We start from the raw sequence: 14,890 nt of genomic DNA, 5'->3' as shown, positions 1-14,890 counted from the left end.
TAAAGGTAACCCAATTTTTCATTTGCAGTCTCTATGTTAAATGCTGTAATATGGTCTTATTTATGAAGTTTCATTAGCTAGGAATTTTGATATTCTTCATTTATGCATATTCATGACTTTATTTAAAATATTCTTAACAATGATTATTTTATATTTACAATATAAATGCTATCCAATATTTGTAAAGAAACAATGGGCATTTATGTATTTTTTGTTTCACATATTGTTCATAAGAATTCTCCATAGACAGCAATAAGAAAACAATATAAACCCATCAATATTAAATACCAAATCTTAATCACAAATGAGTTATAATTGGATTCAATTGCAAATGGTTTTATCCCCCACATAGCACAATTGAAATTTACTCACAGATTTTTTCATTAGAAAATAAAATCAGCTGCTTCGTTCTAAAAATGTACTGTGACAAGAGCAAGGACATTTTCTCTGTTGGTTTTGCTTTTGCTTTTTTATCTTTTTTGAGACTATAGTTCTCTGGGTTTCAGTATTCTGATGTCAGTAATCTTCAGGGGGAAGTACTCTTTAAGATGAAATAAGAGTACAAGACATGGTGGAGAAACATATCATAAATTAGATTTCAGAAGCCCCAGGCATCTTCACAACAAGGATATCTGGGGTTCATATATGTTATGATGAAATCAAGAGCAAATGTCTGTGGCAGTTCATGTTAGCTTCAGTCCACTCTGCATATATGGATTTTTTTTTTTTGGCCAGGGATATTAAAACATTACATCATTATACCCCCTGCATTTCCACTGTCACAGAAAACAGAAACAAAAGCAATGCCATATGATCCCACTCATGTGTAAGATAAAGAAATAAAATAAATGAACAAACAAAAAACCAAAAATTTAGACTAAAAGAACAAAACAATCATTTCCAGAAGGAAGGGGGAGGTGGAGCTGGATATATCAGAAAAAAAGGGCCAGTAGGGAAGAGTGAAAACTAGACTTTTGGTGGTGAATACAGTGTAATATATGCACATGTTACTTATAAGGCTATATAACAGAAATTTATATAATGTTATAACTCTATGTGAACTTCAATTAAAAAAATCAACATTAAATCAGAATCTGACATTCTTAAGCATTAAATCAGATCCAACATATTCAAGCATTCTGGTTGAACTCAGAATGGAAAGATATGGAAGATAGAGAGAGACTGGAGTTTGGCAAAGATAAGACAAAAATTTCTCCATTTCTGGTAAGAAAAGGCCTCATTTCACTCTCTCTAGAGGTTTTGTCTAGACACTAATAAATGTTGTTCTGCATGATTAACTACTTAGAAATATTTCTTGGCGGCATTCTGCCAGATTTTGGGTGACCATGAAATTGGGCTAAGTTGAGAACTCAACAAGTGGCTACCATTTTCATTAAAAGCATGATAGTTTTGTGTATATCGTTAGACTGTTACTCACTAATTCATCTTTCTGCAGTTATGCCTTTCTGTTTTTGTCCTTTTAATTGTGTCTTCTTATATCCCCCTCAGTAGAATCCAGATCCTGAGATGAGATTAACTCTTGAGCACTATGAAATGTTTAATAACTTCTGTAGATTATGAATGTCAAAGACATAAAAGGTAAAGTTCCTATGTGTGTACACATGTACAATTCTATATCTGATATCTTTTTAAACAAATAGGAAGATGATAAAGGAAGGACGATGCTTCTATTTTTACATCTTATTTTCTTCCCCTTGAACTGTAAGCCAGCATGCATTTCACATACAACAAAATTTTAAATGATAAGGATGGGATTCTAATATTGAATATGAAATGAGATGAAGAGCTGCTTTTAGAGATTTCAGGGTTCCAGGCCCATCTTTTGATCTGTTTTAAAGATATTATCCTCCAATAAAAAAAAATACTTCTCTTAGGTTTAAAAATATTATCAATAATATTTAAGGAGAATATTTATTTCTTTGGTGGTGTGTTTGAAGCAGAATTCTCAAAGCTTTAGTAAAAATTAGTGGAGAGAATAATGAACTCTGAAAAGATAATGATTCTGAGCTTTTTAAAAAAAAGCAAAGAGGGGGCCTCCCTGGTGGCACAAGGCATTAAGATGCAACCTGTGAAGCTGTCTACAGTCTCTACAGCACAATTTCGATCCCCAGCCAGTCAGGGAGCAACACACATGGCGTAGCAGACCTCTCCTGGCACGCCCACTGCTCCTCTCAGCAGTGTATTTCAGTCAATCTGCCAGTTCTGTTCCCCCCTCTGTCTCTGGTAAATCCTCTCACACATGCCCCCACCCCTGCCCCAACACACCTCTGGCCTGTACTCCAGCTCTTGTATGCATAAATAAATAAATATTATAATAAAATAAAACAAAATAGCAAAGAGGGCCTACCTGGTGGTACAATGGGTTAGTCTCAGCACCATGAAGCTATCTGCAGCCACTGCAGCATGAGTTCGATCCCCGGCCAGGGAACTGACACACATGGTGCAGCAGACCTCTCCTGTCTCGTTTGCTGCTCCCCTCAGCAGTGTATTTCAGTCAATCCACCTGTTCTGCTCCCCACTCTGTTTTTCGTGAATCCTTTCACCCTCTGTACCTCTGGCCTACATTTTTTTCTACTTTATTATTATTATTATTATTTACATCATTGTTCATTTTAAAACAATATTTGCTTCCTCCCACCCCCTCAGGTGTAGTCCCCATAGAGTTTCCTTCTCCAATGCACCTGTGCACCATCACCTCAGTCCCTGTGCTACTCCCTCTCTCCCTCCCTCCTCTTATCCCTCTCCCTCCTCCTCCTCCCCTGCAGGATGTCTCTGATATATGATTGTCTGTTTTTGCTTTGTTGTGTTTTGTATTGTTATTATTTTTTTCACTGATGTCTTATTGGGTTTCCCTATATTCCTGCTATAAGTGAAACCATCTGCTATTTTTCTTTTTCCTTCTGACTTATTTCACTGAGCATAATTCCTTCTAGTTCCATCCACATTGCTGTGAATAGCATGAGTTTATATTTTTTGATTGCTGAATAATATTCCTTTGTGTATACATGCTACATCTTCTTGATCCAGTCATGTGTTTTTGGGCATTTGAGTTGTTTCCAGGTTTTTACCTATTATAAATAGTGCTGCAATAAACATAGGGGTATAGGTGTTCATTTGAATCAATGTTTTTGTGTCCTTTGGGTAGATCCCTAGTAGTGGAATTGTGGTTCGTATGGTAGCTCCATTTTTAGCAGGTTGAAGAATCTCCACATAGTTTTCCATAGTGGTTGGACCAGTTTGCACTCCCACCAGCAATGTAGGGGAGTTCCTTTTTCACCACATCCTCGCCAACATTTGTTGTTGCTTGTTTTTTTTTGATATGTGCCATTCTTACTGGTGTAAGGTGGTATCTCAATGTGGTTTTACTTTTCATTTCCATGATTATCAGGGATGTTGAACATTTTTTCATATGCCTGTTGGCCATTTGAATTTCCTCTTTGGAGAAAAGTCTTTTAAGTTCTTCTGCCCATTTCTTGACTGGATTGCTTATTTTGTTTTTGTTGAGTTCTGTGAGTTCTTTGTATATCTCTGTGATAAATCCCTTATCAGTTGACTGAAGTGCAAAGATTTTTTCCCAGTCAGTGGGTACACCCCAGTTCTTGTATGCATAAATAAATAAATCTTAAAAAAGATAAAAAAGAAAAGAATAAGGTTTCATCTTTTTCCAGAGGCACTATTCTCTTTTATAAATGAGCACAAATTTGATTTCTAAGTATAGTACTCTTACCATTCCCTTCTTGCATCCAAGCCTTTCTCAAGTCTGCTTCTAGCTGAATCAGTTAATGAAAGACTGGCCAAAGCTTGGAGTAGTTAGGGAGAAAGAGCAGGTATATCATTTTTCTGAAGACTTAGCTATATGTCTTGAACTCCTATGTGTGATTACCAACAAAATTCCCATTCCAGCTGGAGCAAATCTGTCCTGTCATATCAGTGAGAATGCAGAGTATTTCAGACCAGGTTTGAATGCCTCTTAATTAAGTGACTTTTAGTTACTGCAGACCTCAAAATACTAAGCAAGAGGTTAGAACTATGCTTGGTGGTCAAGTCATGTGCCCGCCAATAGCTGAAGAAAATCTACTACTAGCTACCAAATTCATTAACAATTCTTTTGAACATAGGCCTTTCACAGGTTTACCATCTCCAAGGAAAGCATTCAGGCTTTTATTTTTTTTTTTTCTAGTGGAGAATAAATTTATAATGATTTAGCTCAGTTTTAATAGATTTCCCTTGACTAGTGACTATAAGGTATGCATTTTGGTTGGTTAGAGATCCAGAAGGAATGTCTTGCTGTGGAATTCAAGCAAATTTCATGGCTTGTTTTACATAATGAGCAATACACAATCTGCCATATTGAGAAAGGAAACATTTGGTTAAAGTTAATAATGCAGGTAGGTTAGAGGAGATTTTGGCACTGACTGACCCTAAAGAAGAAAAAGGACTCTTACATTGCTTTGGTTATGGATGACAAAGCATACTAGAATGCTTTGAGTATGATATTAGTGACATTTGGTATAAGTCTATTGGTGGTATGGAACAGGGTAACAGGCCCTAATTTTAAAGATGAAACGCATAAAAAATTCTTTGTCTCTTGGTTCGTCCAAAAGGATGAATCTAATAAATCATTTCAGTGGAGAAAAACATCAATAAATATCCAAAGAGAATCACTAAAAACAATTTAACTTAATTCTGATCTAAACTGTGCTGACCTTCCTCTCAGCCATTGTATTTTATGACCAGAAGATGCTACCTTTTGAAAAGGACATTGGATAAGGTGTTAGAATGACGCCTTCATGAGTTCATCTATTAAAGCTTATTCTTTAAACTCATGCTACGTGATATCTCTGGTTGCACTGGCAGTAAGTAACTCCCCAGGGATAGAGGATGAATAACTCAGGGGGAACTGGCAAAGTCTGGAAACAGAAATAGACCATCTGCCTCATGGAGAAATTGACAAGAGACTCAAAACAGATGCAGGCACCCCTTCACCATGAGGCAGATGGATAAGGAGAGCAAATAGGACCCAAAACTGATTCCGGGAGCACAGAAGAACATTGGTTCTGAAGGACAGAGTACAAATGCATTTATCTAACCTTGATACATTTCATGATATGGCCCCACTCTGGATTTCCACATCTATCAGTCACTACTTTCATCCAAACACATCTTTCCAACCAGAAATACCAAGTTAGCATCACTCAGATATGAGTTTTAACTTCTTGGATGACATTGACTCCTTTTTAACAGTGTATTTTTCCCACCCTTAAAGACTCTTTTCTCTGCAAAATGTTTTCTAATACAATAAGAGATCATAATGATCTCTTTTCCTTCATGACTGTCCAACATATATTGTTTAGGCGCTCCTTTTTTAATGACATTGTATTATGCTTGAGACAATTATTCAAAAAATTCTCCACTTAACTGTAAGATTTTATCTAATTAAACTATTCCTTTAATTCATACTTTGTAAATTTCTGTGGGGCCATGCACTAGCATGCATGCATACATCCAGGTTTCATGCAGAGGTCTTGAACACATTGTTTTGCTTTACACCGCATAACTTTAGCACCAGAATCTCCTTGTTTGAGTATTAAAGAGAGAAAAACTGTTATGATAGCAGGATAGGAAAAGCAGGGAGAGGTTAGATAGTGCTATATCTCTAGGTAGGACTGTATCTCAGTCAGAGATGGTGGCAAATGTAACTTAGAGATAAAGATGATATAGGAGGAACACCTGTGGGAGCAAATAAGCAGAAGACATGGTAGACATCCAAGAATTTCCAGATGCTAAAGAGAGAATATAGTCAGTGAAGGTTCTAGAATGCATTCAGTGAAGGTTCTGTTCAATGATAAAATCCTTCATTTTGATGACCAGAAATAGCATTGGTTTGGACATAAACAGCAGAAAACAAATGGTGAGAAAGAGAGAGGAAACCATATTGATGGTGATACACCTGGACCATGTTTTATTTCCTGATAATCAGGGTTAGGATGGGGAAGTTCTCTTCAACTTCCTTTTTCCAGAGTTAGTTATTTGATAGCTGAGGAATGTACCAAACATGAATAGGAAAACATGGCCATTTAAGAAAAGCTAAGAAAAAACAGAATTAAGTTTTTTTTTTTCATTTCTTATTCAGAGACCCAGCCTCATTCAGAAGATGATCAACCAGAAACAAAAGTAGCATGTTCAGTTTTTTAGAACCTAGTCTTCCCCATTTTAAAATTATTTTTCTGTTGCTAAATATTATTTGTCTTTTACAATTCTCTCTCTCTTTCTCTCGCTCTCTCACATATGCGTGTGTGTGTGTGTGTATACGTACATTGGGCATATTGGATTCTCCAGTAATACAGTAATACTTGTTGAGTTATGTGTAACTGCATACCACCAGGTTTCATCAATGAATACATAGATATGATTCTAATTAATATTTATGTGCCTTGCATTGACATTTCAGTACCTTAACATGGTTCTCTTGCTTCTCTATGATGTCAGCTCCCTCCACATTTCCCCTGGTGGTTCTTACAGCACTTCACATATTTGTATATGAAGACAAGCTGATGGGCACAGCCACTTCTAGTCAGGTGTGGATTGTACCTCTCTGGCACCAGCTGTCACATTCTCTAGAATTCTGTGGGTCTGACTGTAGCTTGTGTAAATAACCTGGAGAGAAAAGAAGCCTTAAAGTGCCCTCTACTCAGTTGCATAATCTCGGTTTAACCTCAGTTGACATCCTTGCAATATATGTGCACTAGCAAACTCGAAAGATACAGAAAAGTTGAATAGGGGACATTTTCTTGGAACATCCAGGATTAAGAGTATTTGTGAGAATGACTTAGAAGTATGTTCTCCACCTTTGCAGCTCAATTTCAAGCATTTCTAGCAGGTCAAAGCCTTATTTCAGACTCCATTAGTAGAACATATGTTCCAGGAAATTGTGTGTAAAGCCCAAGGCAGCAGATTATGAATCTATCCCATCTCTTTACTATTGACAGCCATTCTTGTTGCAAAAATTATACCATATGCTAATAATGTCTCAAAGCAGGAACAAAATAACTGTAATAGGAATTTAAACATAGTTTCTAACTCTATTATTTCTGATCCAGTGTTCTTCATGAATAAGGACATTTCTATCTCTTCTGCCAATGAAAGAGAACGAACTTGGTTATGTGCCACACTCTTGCATCATCCCGATTCTCCAGAATGGACTAAATCAATTGAAAGATAAAATCACTGTAGTCAGGCATATGCTGACATGCTGGCCCCTTCACAAAAGCTCATGGACAGATTTCCTCTAGACCCAAACAAACTATGTAAAGAGTCTGTTTTGATTCTTGTTAGCTTTGCACTCTCTCAGCAAGCTGCTAAGAAAATTCAAATATGGCTACTCTTTTGGAAAGAAATGGCATTCCAGGATCTTTCAGGTTTTTTTTTTTTTAATATAAGACAAAGTTATTTTTACAGAACAGTGCTACTTTACAAAGCATTCTTGGGATGGCATACAGTTCTGACAGTTCAGTTAATTTGAAATCTGGCCTCAAAGAGTGGTTTGAAAGACTTAACCTAGTGAAAATTGTATGTACAAACTGATCCTCCGTGTCTTTTTTTTTTTTTTTAAGATTTATTTATTTATTTATTTATACAAGCACTGGGTACAGTCAGAAGCGCGGGAGGGTGAGAGTATTCACCAGAGCCAGAGCGGGGAGCAGAGCAGGCAGAAGGACCGAAATACACTGGTGAGGGGAGCAGCGGGCGGCAGGAGAGGTCTGCGCGCCATGCGGGACCCTCCTCGGGTGGCCAGGGAGCAGCCGGGGATCGAACCGGCGCTGCAGAGGCTGCGGGCAGCTTCGCAGCCCAGCGCTCAATCGCTGCGCCACCGGGGAGGCCCAGATCCTCCGTGTCTTAATGGCACATGGCTTGCTATCTCTGAGCAGCATGTCACTAATAATGTGGTCTGTGTGGCTTTTGTGGTACACTATACCCCGAACCTAGTGTTATTCCTAATCATTCAAGATTAGATATATATGTAGTTAAGACATATATTTATTGAATGAAAGAGTAGGGAAAATGTGTGTTTGTGTTGGCAAATTAAAGGACTACTTTAACAATTTCAAGTCTCATTGCTCATTTGAAAGCATCTTTACGTGTTCCAGTATTGGCAGTGGAAGCTATCTGATAAAAGTGTTTATCAGTGCTTTGTGAAGCACTTTAAAAAAAAGATTTATTTATTTATGCATACAAGAACTAGGGTACAGGACAGAGGAGGGGGGGCTGAGAGGATTCATTGGAGACAGAGTGGGAAACAGAACAGGTGAATTGACTGAAATACACTGTTGAGGGGAGCAGCGGGCAAGACAGGAGAGGTCTGCTGTGCCATGTGGGTCACCTGCCTGGCCGGGGATCAAGCTCGCTGTGGATAGCTTCATAGTGCTGCATCTTAACCCATGGTGCCACCAGGGAGTCCCCACTTTGTGAAGTACTTTGTCTCATTTATTCTCACAACCATGTGAGGTAGGTGTTCACTTCCTCATCAGTAATACTGAAACAATAAAACTTATGTTAAATGCTTTTTAAAGAATGCACTGTTGCTATCAGAATGAGTTTTCTAAATTTAAGTTTCTTTCCTAAATTCCATATTTTTAATTGTTTTTTAAAGATTTATTTATACAAACATTGGATACATTCAGAAGTACGGGAGGGTGAGAGAATTCACCAGAGCCAGAATAGGGGACAGAACAGGCAGACTGACAAAATACACTGATGAGGGGAGCAGCCGGTATGGCAGGAGAGGTCTAGGTCTGCACACCATGTGGGACCCTCACTGGTGGCCGGGGATCGAACCAGCACTGCAGAGGCTGCGGGCAGCTTCGCAGCCCAGTGCTCAACCGCTGTGCCACCTAGGGAGGCCCTCCAAAATGGTTTAGATGAGGACAAAGAAGTTAAGAAATAGGCAAGGTTGCATACTTCTAGGTCCCAATGTGAGGGTTTGGGGCTATTTTGTGCTCTGATTAAGTCATAGCATTGTTTGTAAATTTTCCCCATGAATCATTAAACCAGAAGGCTTTGTGGGGAAAGGTTTTATGCTGGGCTTGGCATAAGGACTCAAGGCCTGGCTTATATCTTTACTTCCCATTAAAAATTGTTAAATAATGAGAATATCTTTATAGAGTATACTCATTTTGTGGAGGTCTTCCACTTACCAAAGTTGTTTCAAAGTGAAATTTTCTACTCCAAAGAGTAACTTAAAAATGAAACCCTGAAATCATTCTGCTACTTTCTTAGGAAGATACAAGTTTTGAAAATTTTAAGAAAGCTTGCATACCTTCCTAGTTTTCCCATAACAATTCCAACAAAAAAATAAAAAAAAAAAAATGAGAGGCATCAATTATGGAAGATACATTACTCTGGGCCCATGAATTTTTTTAGTCTTGAGTAGAAAAAAACAAATCAGTAGAAAAAAGAGGGGCTAACAAGTGAACTAGCCAAAGATCACCTGAGGCCTGCGTACTGATATCCAGGCCTGATATCCAGTAGATATCATCTTGTTGATAAAAATCCTGAAACGTAGTATGGCTTCATATTTTGAGTATTTTAGGAATGAAAGGATCTATTTTTCTAAGAGACTTTTAAATCATATAGATGACTTTCATTATCTTCTAACTAACTATACTTACTAATGAGCAAGGATGTCTAAAGAACAGAAAAGATTATCCAAGACAGCTGACAATTTAGATGTAACTTATCCTTATATCTAAATTAATTCTTATAATGTGAATCATAGAATTTGTAATATTTAAAGAAAAAAATGTTTTAAAAAGAAGACTATCAATAGAGTTGGTAATTTTCCCATTATGGCATACTACCCAAAACTGGTTGAAGATCAAGTATCAATATAACCATCTTTATTTCTTCTTATATATGCTCAACAAAGATGTGCTGGAGGTTTATACTATCACCTGTCTGACATACTGCACCAATTTTATGACCATAACAGATTTTTAAATTTAAGGGACTAAATTAAAGTACTCTGATTCAATCCACATTTATTTTTTTCTCTGCCATTTTGATTAGTTTTACTTTGTAGGCTGAATTTGAGGCTAAACATTTTCATCCAATATTCTCAACTTCAAACCTTCAAACTCACATTCCCAGAGAATAAGTCTGCCTTGCTTGCTCACTTAACTATCACTCAGCTAACTCTAATCCTCCTATAGCTTTTAACTTAGATGCACTTCTTTTAGGAAGTTTTCCTTGATGCCCCAAGACAGCATAAGGGCACTTTTTTAAAAGATTTTTTTTATTTATTCATGCATACAAGAACCAGGGTACAGGCCAGATGTGTGGGAGGGTGAGAGGATTCACCAGAGACAGAGTGGGGAACAGAATAGGCAGATGGACCAAAGTACACTGCTGAGGGGAGCAGCAGGCAAGACAGGCGAGGTCTGCCGCACCATGTGGGTATCTCTGTGGCCGGCCGGGATCGAACCCGCATTGCAGAGGCTGTGGACAGCTTCACAGCACTGTGCTCAACCGCCTGCACCACCCGGGAGGCCCCAGAGTAAGGGGCACTTCTTAAAGCATTCATACAACTACATCTTTACTAGATATAACTCCTATTATTGATAAATTATTGTGCCAGTTATGTACAAAACCCAAATCATGTTTATCCTTATGACCTCAGCAACTAAAATGGTGCCTAATGATATTTAATAAGTTAGTTTAATGAAAGAATAAGGAAATAATGAATGGACATATTATTTCTAAGTAAAATAACAGCCAGCAATCTAAACCTCTAAGGAGAAAATATTCTTCTGAAATCCTAGTTCAAGAAAATGATTTCAAGTAAGCAGAAGAAAACAAAGATGAGAAAGCAGCATCTGGCACCATCACTAGAAGGACACTGGCTTCTTCAATGCTTGCTCTTGCAATGTCAATCCAGGACTTCTGGAATATATAGCATTTTCTGGTTTTAACATGCCTTTGAGCTGAGTGATAATTACACTATACTATACTCTTTCTTAATAAGTATGTATAAATCCAAGGAGTCTAGAAGATACCTTCACATTATTCTAAGAGTTTCAAAGCCAACTATGGATCTAATTACGTGGGTAGATAGACTATGCAATTTTTTCCAAATACCTTTTTTCTTGAATAAAAGTGTTTATACAATAGTCAACCATTGAAAATCAAAGATTCAGTAAAATCTCAATCTTGACCTGAGGGTTTTTTGATGTAAGTTGTTTGGTATGCATGCTCCACACTCCCAGAAGAGATGTCATTTTGGATGCTTTTCAAGGTTTATGTGCATGGAAATTGTGACAGATGAACTGACATCAGGAATAATAGGGTCCTAACCTATTCTCAAAAGGTAATCAGGCACAATATGTCTTGACTTATTTCCTTCCCCTACTCTCTCATGAGAGGTCCTTCTTCCTTTTCACCCTAGTATCTAATCTCAGGATGCAGAATCAAAAAATGTAAAGAGAAAGACATGGCTGGACGGTTAAAAGAGAGCAAGAAGTATTTTCACTAGTAAAGTCAGTTGCTGGGCTCTCCTTTGCTCTGGAACATCCAGGTGAAAGACCATATGGAGAAAAGGTAGAGTATAAATAATAAAAATTGAGTTGTATCAGAAGTGTGAAGGTGGAATGACAGAGGAAGAGAAAACTGGTGAAGTTTGGCACCAGGGAGATTTTTCTGTGGGTGCGAGTGAGAGATCATAGGTATGAGAGGGATGTTGGAGGAAAGGAAGTGATGAAGGGGATAATAAATTGCGACACTATAAAATTACAGATCCATGTGCATTTTTCTGGGAAGAATGTCTATATATTTCATTACATTTTAAAAAGTGTCTCATTATCCCCAAAATGTTAAAAAATGTTGATAATATACTGAGTCATATTAAATGTTCTGATCTCAAAACACTTCTGTGAGGAGCTATAGCCTGTCCACAGAAACAGCAAAACCCGCTGGAGAAATCTTCAGCATTTTGTAGAAAATAGTCACTGATAAAGGAAAATTGTCCTGGATAATTTGCGATAATCCAGGACTGAGTTGTAGCACTTACTGAGTTAAATGATTTAACTTCCTTGTGGTAGAATAGCAAGATAAATTAGAAAATGATATTATTTAGTAGCTTACTATACTGTAGGACTAAATGAGGCTACATTTCCACTGATGCCCAAATGATAGTGATTTCCAGCCCTCAACCACCAATTCATTTTGGTAGTTTTTCTTGCAAAATTTTAAAAAGCTCCATGGCGTGTAACCTATGTCTACAAAATGGTCTTTTGTGTTTTTTTCACTTGTGTTTCTCTACCTGCTGGCAGGCAGAAGCTGAATTGTAGTCCCAAAGCCTGAGCTGGACACTACTAATCTTTCTTCTACTCACATAGAGATTTCAGAGCCTTCAATGATCAGGACCTATCCCCCTTGGTTATATTATCAGAGTTCTCTATTCTACTGTGGAGAGAGGCCAAGACTACCTCTTTCAGGCACGTTTAGAGTATCATGGTTCACCTCTTGCATTGTCTCCTGATAATGTGCTACACATTATTTAAGTGATATTCCAACAGTTTGTATTTACAAATTCAGGGGCTGTTTTTCACTTGTGACTTTTTTTTTTTTCTCTGAAGGAGTGTTGCACAGAAAACCTGCCTGAAGTGCAAAGTGCTTTAAAAAAAAAAAAGATTTATTTATTTATACAAGCACTGGGTAAAGTCAGAAGTGCGGGAGGGTGAGAAAATTCACCAGAGCTAGGGTGGGGAACAAAACAGGCAGACGATGAAATACACTGCTGAGGGGAGCGGCAGGCGCGGCAGGAGAGGTCTGTCGTGCCATGTGGGACCCTCACTGGTGACTGGGCATCGAACTGTCATTGCAGAGACTGCGGGCAGCGCTGCATCCAGTGCTCAACCGCTGCGCCACCAGGGGAGGCCCCAAAGTGCTTTTTAATGACCCTGCTCTTCAGGTCTCTTTCTCTTGTGCTCCAAAAATATGCCCACCTTTTCCCCCCAGTGCTGCAACTGAGACTCTGATCACCAGGAGTATGGTGGGTTCTTTTTAAGTTACAAGAGAGGCTCTAAACTTGTACATCTTTACCTCCCTCTTCCTAGGCAATTATTTCTAATCCATTAGCCCCCTACCCTTGGCCCCTTTAAAGTTTGCTCTTTGTTAGAAGTCCATTGTTCTTATTTTATTCTCTTTCTGCTTCATATTTTTTTAATTGAGGTAGTATTGTTTTACATTGCTGTTTGTATTAGAAGTATATACTTTATTTTTTTTTTAATTTTAGGGCATAGATGAGTTCCAGGGGAAGTCCTTGAACACAGCATATTTGCCATTTGATACATGTATTTTTTGCAAAAGGATCGCCATGAGTTTAATTCACATTTTTCTTCACACATGGTTTCATTTTTTTTCCTTGTGAATAACCTTTTTTTTGGCACATAGAAGAACCTGGGTGTAGGCCAGAGGTCTGGGGGGCTGGGGGACGTATGAGAGGATTCACCAGAGTCAGAATGGGGATCAGAACAGGTGGATTGACCAAAATACACTGGTAAGGGGAGCAGCAGGCAAGACAGGAGAGGTCTGCTGCACCATATATGGGTAACCACCCTGGCCGGGGATCAAACTCAGGACATGGTGGTGATAGCACTGAGACCTAAGCCCTGCACCACCATGGAGACCCACTTGTGGATAAGTTTTACAGTTTACTCTCTTAGCAAGTTTAAATCTACAATACATACCACTCTTTTTAGTTATGGTGCCATGTTGTACATTGTTTCCCAGAATTTATTTGTAATTGGACTTTTGTATCTTTACCCGTTTTGTCCCTCTTACAACCCCCCACCATAGGGGCCTGCCCTGGTGGTGCAGCATTTGAGCACTGGGCTGCGAAGCTGCCCGCAGCCTCTACAGTGCCGGTTCGATGCCCAGCCACGAGCGAGGGTCCCACATGGCGCAACAGAACTCTCCTGCCACACCGGCTGCTCCCCTCAGCAGTGTATTTCGTCAGTCTGCCTGTTCTGTTCCCTGCTCTGGCTCTGGTGAATTCTCTCACCCTCCCGTGCTTCTGACTGTACCCAATGCACGAATAAATAAATAAATAAATAAATAAATAAATAAATAAATAAATATTTAAAACAAATTAAAAAAAGCACCATAAATTCTTTTTTTTTGTAGATTCCACATATGAAATTATATGATATGAGTACTATTTTTCTTCACTCTAATCTCAATCCAGCTACTCCATCAGATGTGAATTTCTGCACATGGATATCTATTAAAGGGCATCCTGGGGGAAATAGAGATGATACGGGTTGTGAGTCCTTAGTTATGCACTTAAGAACTTGGGAGAAGACACAAAAGCAAACATGCAAAGAAAAAATAGAAAAAATAGGTTTATTTACAAGGGGATTGAGAAGAGGGAGAAGAGAAGCTGGGCGGGGGGAATAGAAGATTAATTGGCTAGCATATGCCTAGATCTTGTCTGTCCTACCAGCAGCAGAAACCATAATACATTTCAAAGCTGGAAAAGCAAGAGTGCAAGGACTGCCTGTCTTCAGTTTTTAAATGTCACATGGCCAATCAGCTCTATACCTAGTTCTTAGCAGTACCACTGCTCAGGAAGTCAGGCTCATGGCGGCTGGTGGTTATAGTCCTTGGTGCCTAAGATTTCATCAGCAAGATGGAGTGGGGGTGGAGTTTGCTTAGGACAGCATTTCCTGGCTCAGAATTTACTCCTTACTTTTTCTGTAATACATATCCAGGGAATCTTGAGCCATAGTTTTTCCTCTTGGGAGGACTCTAACCACTACTATGTAAATTGGTGGTTGAAAATCAATACTGAGCAGGATTAGCTCCTTACCTTCAA

Source organism: Talpa europaea (genome assembly GCF_964194135.1).
Source record: "Talpa europaea genome assembly, chromosome: 1".
NCBI classification, from domain to species: Eukaryota; Metazoa; Chordata; class Mammalia; order Eulipotyphla; family Talpidae; genus Talpa; species Talpa europaea.
The sequence above is the reverse complement of the archived record's forward strand: the minus strand, read 5'-3'. Positions refer to the sequence as shown.